Here is a 13,310-nt window from a genome sequence, read left to right as displayed (position 1 = left end):
AGCCAGTTCTAGCTAGCACAGTTAACTGTTTAAAAAAAAATCTGGATGTATTCCTTAATGCACAGAATATTACTGGATATTGAGTTAATATAGGTATATTAAGCACCAGAGATTGTTGATCCAGGGATTATCCAATTGCCTTATGGGATTAGGAAGGTTTTTTTCTCCCCTGTTGGAGCAAATTGAACTATGCTTAGTAGGGTTTTTTTTTGCCTTCCTCTGGATCAAAAGTGAGTAACTGTGGGCATAACGTTTTGTTTTAGGTTTTTCTTCTTTCTTTTTTTTTTCCTCTCTTATCTCTATAGGTTGAACTCGGTGGACTTTTGTCTTTTTTGAACCTGACTAACTATGTAAGAGTCAAGAACTCAGCTGTGTAATGCTGTAAAGCAGAGTGCAGAAGTCAGCGGTGTAAAGCAGAGTGCAGAAGTCAGCGGTGTAAAGCAGAGTGCAGGAGTCAGCGGTGTAAAGCAGAGTGCAGAAGTCAGCGGTGTAAAGCAGAGTGCAGAAGCCAGTGGTGTAAAGCAGAGTTCAGAGGTGTGTATTGTAGCGCAGAGTGCAGAAGTCAGTGGTGTAATGCAGAGGTCTGTATTGTAACGCAGAGTGCAGAAGTCAGTGGTGTATTGCAGAGGTCAGTAATGTAACGCAGAGGTCAGTGGTTTAATGCAGAGGGCAGAGGTGTAACGCAGAGGTCAGAGGTCTGTAGTATAACACAGAGTGCAGAGGTCAGTGGTTTAATGCAGAGGTCTGTAGTGTAATGCAGAGTGCAGAAGTCAGTGGTGTACATACGTATACACACACATATATATATATATATATATATACAGTATATATATATATAGTGATGTTTGGGGAATTAGCTGGACCGCAGGACACAGGCTTTATCAGACAAACTGCATTTATTTTCCACAGCAGCAACAATAAACAGTCATTTCCTTCAGTACAGCAGAACAACTTAAAAGATTGCTTCCTTCAGCATAGAAATAATAAACTGTACCGTTTGCTTCCTTCAGCACAGAAAAGAATAACAGCCTCGCCGGCTTGGAGGGTTCCAGTCCACAAGGTTATCACACTCTTAACTTCAGAGTTTCTCTCTCAGCCCACAGGCTCCCAGTAAAGTTCAGCTGCTTCACAGCACCAGTACTTCCATCTGCTCCACAGCCTTGCCTGCAAACATTAATCAGGGCTTCTCTCTCCCTCTCTGTCTCTATCTTCCTATCCTTTTGAACACACTTCCTTCAGCAGGTGTGAACCCATTTCTGTCCCTTAAAGGGACCAAAACCCGAACAAAGGGAAATATACACCTCTCCCAGGACCCATCTTCTGGCGTCCTGTACAATATATATATGTACACGCATACTGTGATTGATTCATATATATATATACACACACACACACAGTGTATAGATATATATACACACACACACTGAATATTTATTTTTCTACTTCTTTACTATTGTTTTACCCTTTATTTTTTCATGGAAGCAGACCACTTCTAATAGCAGATCACCACATTAACGGCACCCCACTATACCCATAGTATAAAAAAGTTTGGAATACACCAGTTAGACCTAAATTTGTCCTGCCACAGGACAATTTTACACAGTCCAAACATCTGTGGGCTGTGTGCACTAAGAAAAGTACAACATGCAGTGCTACATCGTACCACAACACCCTGGGATGAACAAAAATACCACTTTGTTACATTTTGATAACGTTAAAAAGTAAACAGCGTGATGCGCTGAAATCATCGCATTGCACTGCTTCCTAACAGCACACAACATTGGCCACAGGGTAGTACTCGTAATTGGTGTGAACTGTATAGGAGAATTCTTCCTCCTGACCACCAACATAAGAGAGAAATCTCTGACTCGGCTCTTCACCGTTTACATAAATTTTATGTTGTAGCCCAGTTGCCCAATTCTTGCATTGTATGTTACTGAAGGGAAACTTGTCTAGGGGACAAACTAACTTAGCTTGTAGTCTACCCAAAGACCTGCTCCAAAGAAACATCTAAAAAGTAAGAATTATTTTTAGGTGTGCTGTGTAAATGGGAACACATAAACATATAGTGGGGTTTTCCTAAATTTGACTGTAAAAGTAAAAAAATACACTTTAAAGTCCAGCAGACTCTAAGAACAAGGGTCTGGTTACAGGCATATAATCGACTCGACCTCTGTTTCCATACCATTGGCATTACTCAAGCATACTGCATATGCAAATCCTTCTGTGTTTCTAGATACTACACTTTTGGTGCAGTTTGTATTAAGTGATATTAAAGTCAAAAGAGAAAGCGGGAAAGAGCGCGCACTATTGAACATCTTTTTACCAAGTTTTGTGTCCTTGAAGTGGTTCGCAAATAGTTATTTGTGCAGACACAACATCAAGAACTGGACCTTAACTGCCTATTACTCTTTAACGTTAGACAGTGCCTGATGAGAGGCAAGCAAACTTTCTAATTATTCGAGTTCTCTAATAAGCCGGGTAAGCTCCTGGTGACAGTCCTCTAGGCCCTTTGGTGGAAGATTTTTATTCCACACTTGCTTTCCCATGCGGGGACAAAACTCTACACTTCAGCCAGTGAGTTTCAAAGCTTCTGTGAAGCCCTATATAAGCTCGATTGGGCTACCCCATTTGGCAGACCACGGGCATGCCATCTGCTCCTATATTAGGGATTCCGGTATGCCCTCTCTCCCTCTGGAAGTCTTTGACCGCTTGGTGAAAGAACTTGATCTTGCTATCAAGCAATCCAAAGCTCGCAAGGCCCCTGGACCTGATGGCTTCACCCTGCTCTACTACAAGAAGTTCTACCCTCTTCTTTCCTCCCACTTTCTTGCAGCGTTCAATGCCATTCTTTTAAATACGCCTCTACCAGTGGACTCACTGCTCGCACACATTACTGTTATACCAAAGCCTGACAACGATCCCTCCCAATGTGGCAGCTATAGCCCTCTTGAATTTGGATTTGAACAAAATGTTGGCTAATAGGAGTTTGCCGCACATACCCACTCTTGTGCATGTGGATCAGGTGGGTTTTGTCCCTGTCCAAGTGGCATGTGACAATGCCACCAGAGTGCCTAATGTGCTCCACTCTGCCCGATCGCGTTTAATCCCGCTGATGCTTCTTTCCACGGGCGCGGAGAAAGCTTTTCATTGGGTGGACTGGCTCTTTCTTTGAGCTATTCCACAACATGTAGGCCTGGGGAAGGATATGCTCATGTGGATCTCAGAACTTTACTCACAGCCGTCCACTGCAGTGCGCGTGAACGAAAGCAAATCTGACTTCTTCACCATTAACAATGGCACGAGGCAGGTTTGCCCCCTTTCTCCGGTCATATTTATCTTATCGCTTGAGCCATATCTTTTCCTTCCATCAGTGGCCTTGTTAAGCCGCACTCGGGTGAACATAAGCTTGCTACATTCGTGGATGACCTAATCTTCTTAATTGTCCAACCCCACACTTCTATTCCGTCATTACTGTGGGAGTCTGAAACTTAACCTTAATCCTTCCCGCCTCAAAATGAACCTCTCTAAGTTGGCTGCCCTGAATGTTTCTCTGCCCGACGGGGAGATGCAATGCCTGCATTTTATTTTTCCTTTTACATGGGTGAATAACAGCCTTAAGTACCTGGGCACGTTTATCTCCTGTGCGTTATTCAAACTTAACTTCCTTCCTCTGCTTCAACAAACCAAGCAAAGTTTACTCTTGGTCTTGTAAATTCTCTGAAAATTACTATTTTGCCCATGTTTCTATACCTATTTCAAGCCCTCCCTATCAAAATTCCCAGCTCTTATTTTAGGCAACTATGATGACTCTTCATTAAGTTCATATGGGCCCAAGCACCACCTCATCTGAGATATAGTGTAGTGACTCTACCTAAAAACCATGGGGGCATTGGTTTGCCAAACATGGGTGGATGACTGGTGTTGTCATGGTAGCTCCAAATCTTGGGTATCCATAGCAGCCCCCCTGCCTCCAACAATTCAGGTTCACCCAGTTATTGCCCCAAGGAATTTGCAGCCATGAACCCTCTTCAAGACCACATCCCTGTCCCCCTTTCCTTCGTCATTGACTACGGTGCTTGGGGACCCGGACTTCGCACCAGGCTTGGTTTGGGGTAGGTTGAACCGTTTATATACAGCAAACATTTTTCAAGTAGGTAACTTCCAGAGGCAGAACAAATGGCTTTCTACCAAGGGTAGTCGGCTTAGTGTTGATCCTCCTCTGGACAACTGGAGCGCGATCCAACTTTGTCCTTTCTTACATTCTGTCACCAATTCTCAGGCTCTTTCTCGACTTCTGACATCCTTTGAGACACTTTGTTACAAATGTGACCTAATACGACACGTGGTCTCCCAACTTTACACCATCTTATCGGGGCCTTCCTCTTCTGCTTTGGAACCCAGCTTCATGGCTAAGTGGGAGAGGTACCTAGGTCTGCAATGCTCCCAAGACCAAAAAAGACTGTTTATATTACTTTGCGTTCAGGGAAGTGGAGCTGAGAGGGTTGGTGCTGTTTGGAAACATGATGGCAGCAAGTACTTGAGCAAACAATGGATAGAAATGCTTTGTTGGGCAATGTATATTTGTTTGATCAGGATTCCTAACTGAAAAAAAAGGTTTGAGAATTTAACACTACTTTAAATTTCTAAAAGTTTGTTTCACAACTGAGTCACCTATTCTCCCTTAGTTCCCTATTTCCTGTTTGTCACACAAGTAACAGGGAACTAGGACTTGAGACCACAGCTACAGAATGTTTCAGTTCAGCATACTTTGATAGATGCAATAACAGCTAGGAAACAGCCTGCAATTGGTGACATATAGTGCATTTGTAATCTATTCCAGGCCTTCTTAAACTTTTTCCACTTGTGACCCCTTTTTGGCTGAGGAACTTTTTACGTGACTCCAGCGTCGGACTGTGTCTCTCCCCTCTTTCCCCCTGAGCGTCAGTCGTTGTCTCTTTCCTGCTTCACCCCCCCAGCATCAGTCAGTGTCTATCTCCTCCTCTCCCCCCTAGCGTCGGTCGGTGTCTCCTTTTTTCCCCTTCCCCCTAGCATCGGTCAGTGTCTCTCTCCTCCCCTTCACCCCTAGCATCGGTCAGTGTCTCTCTCTTCCCCTTCCCCCCTTTGCATCGGTCAGTGTCTCTCTCCTCCCCTCCTCCTGTCACTGTGGATGGACGGTAGGTGTCTCTCATCACCAATTACCCCCTCCTTACCTTTACCTCCAGCAGCTGTGCTCCACTTCTGCTGGGTTAAAGAAAGCTTCGCCCCTGGAAAAAAACAAAAACCTTCCTGCACGCACGTGCTCAGAGGGGGCCCGCAACCTTAACAATTACACTGCACATATTAAACAATAATACAAATTTTTGCTTGGAGCCCAGTCCTCCCCAGCCACCTAGGCCCCTCACAAAAGTAATGGCCGTACCTGGGCCCCTCATAAAATCCCCTGGCCGGGATTCAGATCGCGACCCCCCCATTCACTTGCGCAACCCCATGTGGGGTCGTGACCCACACTTTAAGAAGCCCTGATTTATTCCATCCTTTGCTTTTGCAGAATTAGACTACATACATACATACACAGCTCAGCAGATCAGCAGATTTGTGGCTAATTCCTTATGCTATTATTATTTCATATGAAATATCATTCAATAAACAGTAAAAACTAGAGGTGCACCGAAACAGAACTTTCAGACTGAAGCCGGAAAAAAAAAATGTGTCAGGCCGAAACCAAAACTTATTTTTTTCTAATCTTTTTAAAATAATTTTTTGGAATATTTTATTTTTATTTTTTCTAATCTTTTTAAAATTATTTTTTGAATATTTTATTTGTATTTATTGATTTATTTTTACTGTCAAAGTATATTATTAAGTTTGCTTTTTGTAAAGATACAGAGTATACAGAACTCAGTTACAAGGACATACATAACAGAAGGGTAACAAAGGAAAGCATTCGACCAGCAATAGATATTATGAAGCCAGTAAAACTTCCTTCACCTTCCATAAAAGCATCAGTATAGTGTTGTTACCAAGGCACCATAAAACACTGGACAAATCAGGGTAAAATCCAGACAAGATAATACTGTAATTATAAAAGTAACCTGGCACCATATCCCACAATTCCTTAAGGAGTGCAAGAGTAGTGAGGTTAAAGGTCCATAAAAGGCCAATCAATAAAATAATGCAAAAGAAAAAGAACAAAATAAAAGGGGAAAAAGAAAAGAAGGAAAGAAAGAATGAAAAAGAAGGCTCCGAGGATGTTGCCCCCCGTTAAAATCAAGTCAGGTTTGATAAAAAACAAGTTGCTGATATAAGTATGCCAATAAACAATTTACACTCTTATATAAGTCATCCATGGATCCCACACCTTCCCAAAATGCTTGTGTCTGTCCTGTAATATACTTGTCAGCTTTTCATGAGTCATTATCCAAGACATTTTACTCTTAAAATAAGCAAAGGATACCGTGTCTCTCTTCCAGGCCTTGGCAATAGATATCTTGGCTGCTATAAACATAAAAGCAATTAATTTATCTAAGGCCTTTGTCACTGATGGGATAGGGTGGCTAAAAAGTGCATAGCGTGGATCCCTGGGAAACCGCACCCCTGTAACCCAATAAAGCAGTGCAAACATTCTTCACCCATTCTCTCCTGAATGGGCGAAGGCTAGGACAGAGCCACCAAGTATGAAGCATGGTGCCCGACTCTGAGCAGCCTTGAAAACATAATGGGGATGCATCTGGAAAAATGGTTGCCAGCCTGGAAGGGACAAGATACCAACGTATGAAAACTTTAAGGTTTGCCTCAATCAAAGAAATATTAAGTAGACCCAGGGTGAATGAGATATAAATCAGGTCATTATCTGACCAGGTGTAAAAAAAAATCCTGACTGACGATAATAGTGGCAAAGCGGGGTCAGGGATAAATATTTGGTCTATTTAAACAATATCTGGCGTGGATGAGAATAGAGAGAAAACGTTTTGTGTCATATGTATCTTGCACCTGGTGTTTGCCAGGCCATAGTGATTTATAAGGATATGAAAGCTATTAGAATGGTAATGAAGAAGAGCTGAATGATTTCCTGTCAAGTCAAATTTGATTCCCCACAGAGAATTAATTGACCTTGTGTAGAATGTAATTGAATGTTTTTATACATCGACTATAAAGTCTTATTATTATTAGTCTTATTATGCTTTAGGTGATCCTTAAAACCTTTTGGCGATCCTTGAAAACTCATCTTTTCACGGAGGCCTATTCCACCTCGCTATAACAGTACTTTCAGTTCTTCCATTAAATCATCCCAAACAGTTATTACCTTTTGTGTCACTTGTCCCTCCTACTAGATTGTAAGCTCTCACGAGCAGGGCCCTCCTACCTCCTGTACTCTAATTGTATTGTCTCCCTCAGTTTTGTAAAGCACTGCGCAAACTGTTTGCGCTATATAAATCCTGTATAATAATAATTAAAAATTGCAAGTGAGAGGAGTGTAAAAAAAAATGTAGGTATGAATTGGAAAAAATTGTCTCCTGCAGGCACACCACATCGGGGGTGAGGAGAAAAAGGGGAAACAATGAAGAAAGGGGAAAATAAATTTTAAAAAATCTGCCAAATCAAAGCATTTTACACCACAAAAACAGCATAAAACTAGGATAAAGAAGTGCCTTGTACACTGGTGACCAGTGGAGACTTTCCCTTTACATTAGTGGTCAGTGGAAAATCAAGTGTGCCGTTACATTGGTGGTCAGTGAAAAATGTGCTTCTTACAGTGGTGCTGAAACGTAAAATTGCCCCTTACATGTTTGCTGGTTGACAAAAGAATTGCCCCCTTACATTATTGGATAAAAGTGCCCCTTATAATAGGGGTCATTGGGAGAAAACCCGCCCCTTACATTGGTATTCATTAGAAAAATTGGCTACCCCTATTTATAGGTGGTCAGTGGAAAAAGAAGTGTGCACCCATATTGGTAGTCACTCAGTGAAAACAGAAATCCCCCTTGATTTCAGTGGTTACTTGAAACATGATGCAGCACAGATACCAAGTAATGTCAGCCTCAGAACTCTGTGGGCTTCTATGGCAGTAGTTCTGCCCCTAATCTTGACTTGAATATTTAAATCCTATTATTGTGTAGACTTTGTGCTACCCTTCTGTGGGATTTTGAATGTAAAACAGTATAAATTAATTGCTGGGCAAGCAATGCAGAGACTTGTTGTTTTTTTAAAATTTTTTATTATAGTTAAAGTTTACTATTTGGCATGCTCTCTGGTCTAGTCTATACTGTAGGCTCTCACCAGCAAGTCTATCCGAATGGCTGCATGTAAAGAGATGTTTCCAGCACTCAAAGTCCTCTAAACAAATCAATTATTTAGCAAGCATGAAAAAAGCACACTGACACGTTTCTGCTTTAGTTATAGCTTTGGAAGATTTTAAGTGCTGGAAACATCTCTTTACGTTGTATAGTTTACCTTTGGAAGGAAGGTTAATCTGGGAACCGACCGAAGGATGTGAGGTATTACTAGTGGTGAGCTGTGTTTTTAGCTTGGACTTGATTCATATCCGATGGCTGCAGTCTGGGAGTTGTCCTGCTGAATAACAACTACTCCATAATGGCTCTGGTAAATCCCAGTATCTGCCACAGCCTGTTTGATAGGAGCGTTAAGTCATACCTTACATAACGAACATTTCCATTGGTTCTATAACACTCTGTGTTCCCTCTGGGTGCTCCCTCTCTCCTTTAATTTTCACATTTACCCTTGAACCTTTGATATGAACTATTCAGTGGTCCCCGAATATTAAATTAAATTAATATTAAATGATCCCTTGTTCTATGTGACTCAACCAGAAACATCATTGCCAAATTTGTTATCGGAACCGACAAAATATGGAGTTCTTTCAAATTTCAAGATACATTTTTCTGAAACGGAGGCACTAAACGTCTTGGTTCCCACCTCGAGAGCACGCCAAATTCAGTCTAACTTCTCTTTCAAATGGACTTCTACCCATATCAAGTACCTGGGGGGTGTTAATCCCTGCAAACCCTAAACATGTGTTCTCACTGACCTATTTACCTTGGGGCTTGGAGTCATGATGTGTTCACTTGGTTTGGACCTAACAGTATTCTGCAAATGAATGTGCTCCCTAGGCTGTTGTACCCGCTCCAGACCCTACATGTGGAAAACCCTGCCGGTTTCCTAGGGAGGCTTAGATCGGACTTTGTCTACTTCATTTGGGCTAATAAGAGAGCTTGCATTAAGAGCAGTGTCTTGACTAGGTCCAAATGCGCAGGTGGCATAGGGTTTCCAGACCCGTGTTTGTACTACAAGTTCATGTATATATGGGGTTATATAATAAAAATATTGTTAATTCCTAAAACTACTGCTTGTTAGCATTCCCCTTCTTTACAGACAACATTTGCTAAAGATAAACAAAAAATAGTTTCCGGTACAATATGTTAGATGTTTTTCATACTGATATGGTTATGTTCCCTTTTTTTTCCGGTTTATATGGCATTTGCCCCCTTTCTTTATATTCATGCTCCACATGACTTCATGATAGCATGTTTACTTTTCTAATGTTTTCTTTGCCTAATGCAATGTTTGATCTTCCTTATGTAACAGTATGAATTGCTTCTGATCCGTGCAGACCGCTCAAGCCGCTATGACATCTGTTATCTCTCCAGTCCGTACTGCTCATGCGCTGATCGGACGGAGGTTCACATTCCAGCAGCCGCGATCGTAACCAACTGAAGCGCCCTGCGCTCCCCTAGCCGCAGCGCTGTGTTGGCATAACGACAAACTGCTGTGTGGGCAGCCTAACAGCCGTGACAGCGGTGCACGCCTTCTCCAGCTGCATACTCCCTCATTGCAAGTGTTTTTTTTTATTATTATGGCGGGAAAGCAATCAAAGGGTTGGGAGGTTCTTCTGTTTTACTGCACTTGTTTTGTCTCTATATAAGTGGTGTGGTCTGTGGTATACTTTGTCATTCTGAGCCTGATGAAGGGGACCCTGTGAGGCCCCGAAAGCGCTTGCATTGTATGACAAATATGTGTCATTAAATTTATCTTTTTTCACGTTTATACTGGAGTGCTGGTGACGTTCTTGGACTACATGTTATTGCATGGTGCCATCCGTGGTCATTACAAGCACCCACCTGGATCAGACAGGTTTTCATTACTACCCGGCAAGGAGTGTAGCAAGATATATTGATACATTACTGTACTACAAGGCGACGCATGTTACAAGGCTGGTGGACTGGTGCTGCATCTCGGAGGGTAAGCTATGGGTATGCCTGGAGCGGGATACCTGCAAATTCCCCGAGTGGCATTTCCTGGGTATTTCCCAGGCTGCCTTTGCAATCGTGGCTTAACATACGAGTGCTACTATGTGTATAGTGGACTCAGTATTTTCTTTTTGGCCTATATCACCCCTGCCTTTGCCAATGATGCCAGTTTTTGGAAACCCATACTTCCCCCCAAGCTTGCGTCAATCTCGATTGGAAATCCAATGGAGATTGGTGAAACAAATTCAGACTATGGCTGATCCACTTCTGGATTATTGGGGTGCCATGCAAATTTGTCATTATGTGACATCACCTACGGATAGAATTGCTATTTTCAGACCCCTGACACCCCTTGAAATATTATGCCTGGCTGGTAAGCCGGTTAGGAATGTACTGGCCATAGTAGTTAGAACTCGGAATGACTCCTCAAAGCTTCCCCCTCCTACCGAACAAGATCTGGGAGTGACTTTCACCCCTCAATAAAAAGACCAAATTCTGTACTTTGCCCACAAAATAACTATTATAAATAGATTTCAAGAGGCGGGGTACAAGCTAATTACCAGATGGCAAGGAGTTCCAACACTCCTACACAAAATGTTCTCCACGACCTCTAACCACTGTTGGCGTTGTGCTGAACGTCCCGACATGCCTCTACATGTGTTCTGGGAGTGTCTCCATGTACGCCCCTTCTGGTCACAAGACCCTATTTACAAAATTGTTGATGTCTGCCCATCACTAGACCCAGCTGCCGTTCTCCTTCATCTAAATTCTTATTCAATCAAGTCAAATAAAAACTCCCTGATTGTTCACTATATTAATGCGGCGAGAGTATTCCAGCCCTGTGGAAGCAATGGACAACACTGTTCGTGTCTATGTGGCTGCAAAAAGTGGATGAGATCAAACTTATGGAGGATTTGACAGCCTTCCTTGATCGGTTAAATAAATTTGTTGCTACTTGGTTTGCCTGGCATAGTTTTATTGACTCCAGTACCATTGCGGAGAGGCTGCTGTATATATGGGACCGCTCTATCTTATCCTGTCTTATACTGGGTGCCTTACTCTTTCTTTCTCTATGCTTTCCTTTCTTTCTTTGTTTTCTTTCTCTCCCTAAGTAGGTAGCCTTCTAAACTATCCTCTAATCTTTCTCGTTTCGTTTTCCCAGAGCTGGCGTTTCCTAGCCCGTTTCTTCTTTCTCTCTTCTCTTTTCCCTCTTTCTCTCTTAAGTTGTTTCTTCTAGACCCCTTAAAGGTCTTTTTTTTTATATTTCTTTTTTTTCTCAACCTATGCTAGCTCTAAAATACAAATAAAGTGGGGGAGCTTGAGATGATTACTAATGTCTAGATGGGATTGAAAGTCTATGTTACATTTGCCTGTAGATGTTCACCCTGTCTAGATATAAATATAGATATATTGTAGAGGTGCACCGAAATGGAATTTTCAAAACCGAAATAAAAAAAATTTGTCAGGCCGAAACCGTTTAAAAAAAATTCACATTTTTAAAATATTGTATTTTTTTTTTAATAAACTTTTCATTTTTTTATATTTATTTATTCATTTTTTATTAAATATTTTTATTTTTTTACTTTACTTTTAGGGGCTTCGGGGAAATATTAGGGGTCTAAACCAGGGGCGCCCACAATTTTTTGTCTGGAGATCTAGTTTTCAAATGAGGAGCTCAATGAGATCTCCCAACGAAAAAACACCTGCATTCAGGGGCGGGAGGGGGCATGGCGTTGCATTGAAGTAAATGGCACCGCAGCCAGGCCCCTCGCCCACAGTGCGATCGCCTGCATTAGTGCCTGTGTTCCAGTCCAGTGCGATCCGCAAAAATGCTGCAAGCACTATTTTTGAAGATCGCATTGGACCGGAATGCAGGCACTAATGTGCCTGCGTTCCGGTGCGGGTGATCGCACTGTGGGCGATGCCATTGACTTCAATACAGCCCCACACCCCCTCCCGCACCTGAACGCAGGGAGTCGGCCGACTTTACATTCCAGTGCGCCCTAGAGGTCCCGGCGTCCTGTCCTCCCGTGGTGCTCGTGTGGCCGACATTGCACATGTCCTGCCCCTTTCCATCTGCAGCGTCTGACACATTCAGCCGGCAGCCGCACGAGCACCACGGGAGCATAGCCGTAGCCAGCTCCTTTTGCGCCTGAGGCCAGAAAAAAAAACGTTTTTTTTTAATTTATTTTTTACTATTTTTATTTTATTTTAATTATTTGTGTAATTTTATTTTATTTTTTTACTTTGGGGGGGCTTCGGGGAAATATAAGTGGTCTAAACAGCCCCCTGATATTTTCCTTTTTAAAATAGATCTTTTCCCCATAGTTCTCCTTAGGGTAACGGGAGGACACAAACTAGCGTCCTCTCGTCAACCTAGGCTCAGTATACCGCTAGCTGTAGCTCGTGGTATACTGAGATGCCACAGTATACCGCGGGCTGCTGCTCGCGGTATACTGAGACGCCGCAGCTGAGCTGAAGCGGATCCCGACAATTGTGCCGGGATGCACCCAGCTGCGTGGCTGACAGCTGGCACTGCCTATCTAGAGGCAGAGCCAGCTGTACCCGCCCCCTCCCCCATCTGTTCCGCCAGTCAGCGCTGGCGGATCGGAGCGGGGAGGGGGGAATCCAGCCCCTCCCCTGTCACGGCAGAGAGCCGTGACAGGATCGAGAGGTGAGCGAACGCCGGTATGTGTTCGCTCACCTCCCGATCTACTGAGCCGACCTGTGACAGTCTCATTGTCACAGGTCGGCTAGAACTATGAGGTGAGTGAAAAGCACTCACCTCATAGTTCTCCTTTAATAACTGGGGACACTTAGTAGTATATGTCCCCAGTTATGTACAAACACTGGAGTGATCAGCTGATCGCTCCAGTGTTTGTCCTGCACAGAGGATCGGTACATATCACTGATATGTACCGATCCTCTGCCGCTCAGCCATGCACACGGGGGCTCAGCTTCTTCCATGGATCCCCCCTGCTCTCCCGGGCAGAGGCAGCAGGGGACCTGAGGAGAAGTGAAAGAGCACTTCAGCCGCGGGGG

The sequence above is a fragment of the Nanorana parkeri genome, unplaced genomic scaffold, assembly GCF_000935625.1.
Source record: "Nanorana parkeri isolate BGI_ZX_2015 unplaced genomic scaffold, ASM93562v1 scaffold677, whole genome shotgun sequence".
NCBI lineage: Eukaryota > Metazoa > Chordata > Amphibia > Anura > Dicroglossidae > Nanorana > Nanorana parkeri.
Note: the sequence above shows the minus strand (reverse complement) of the source record.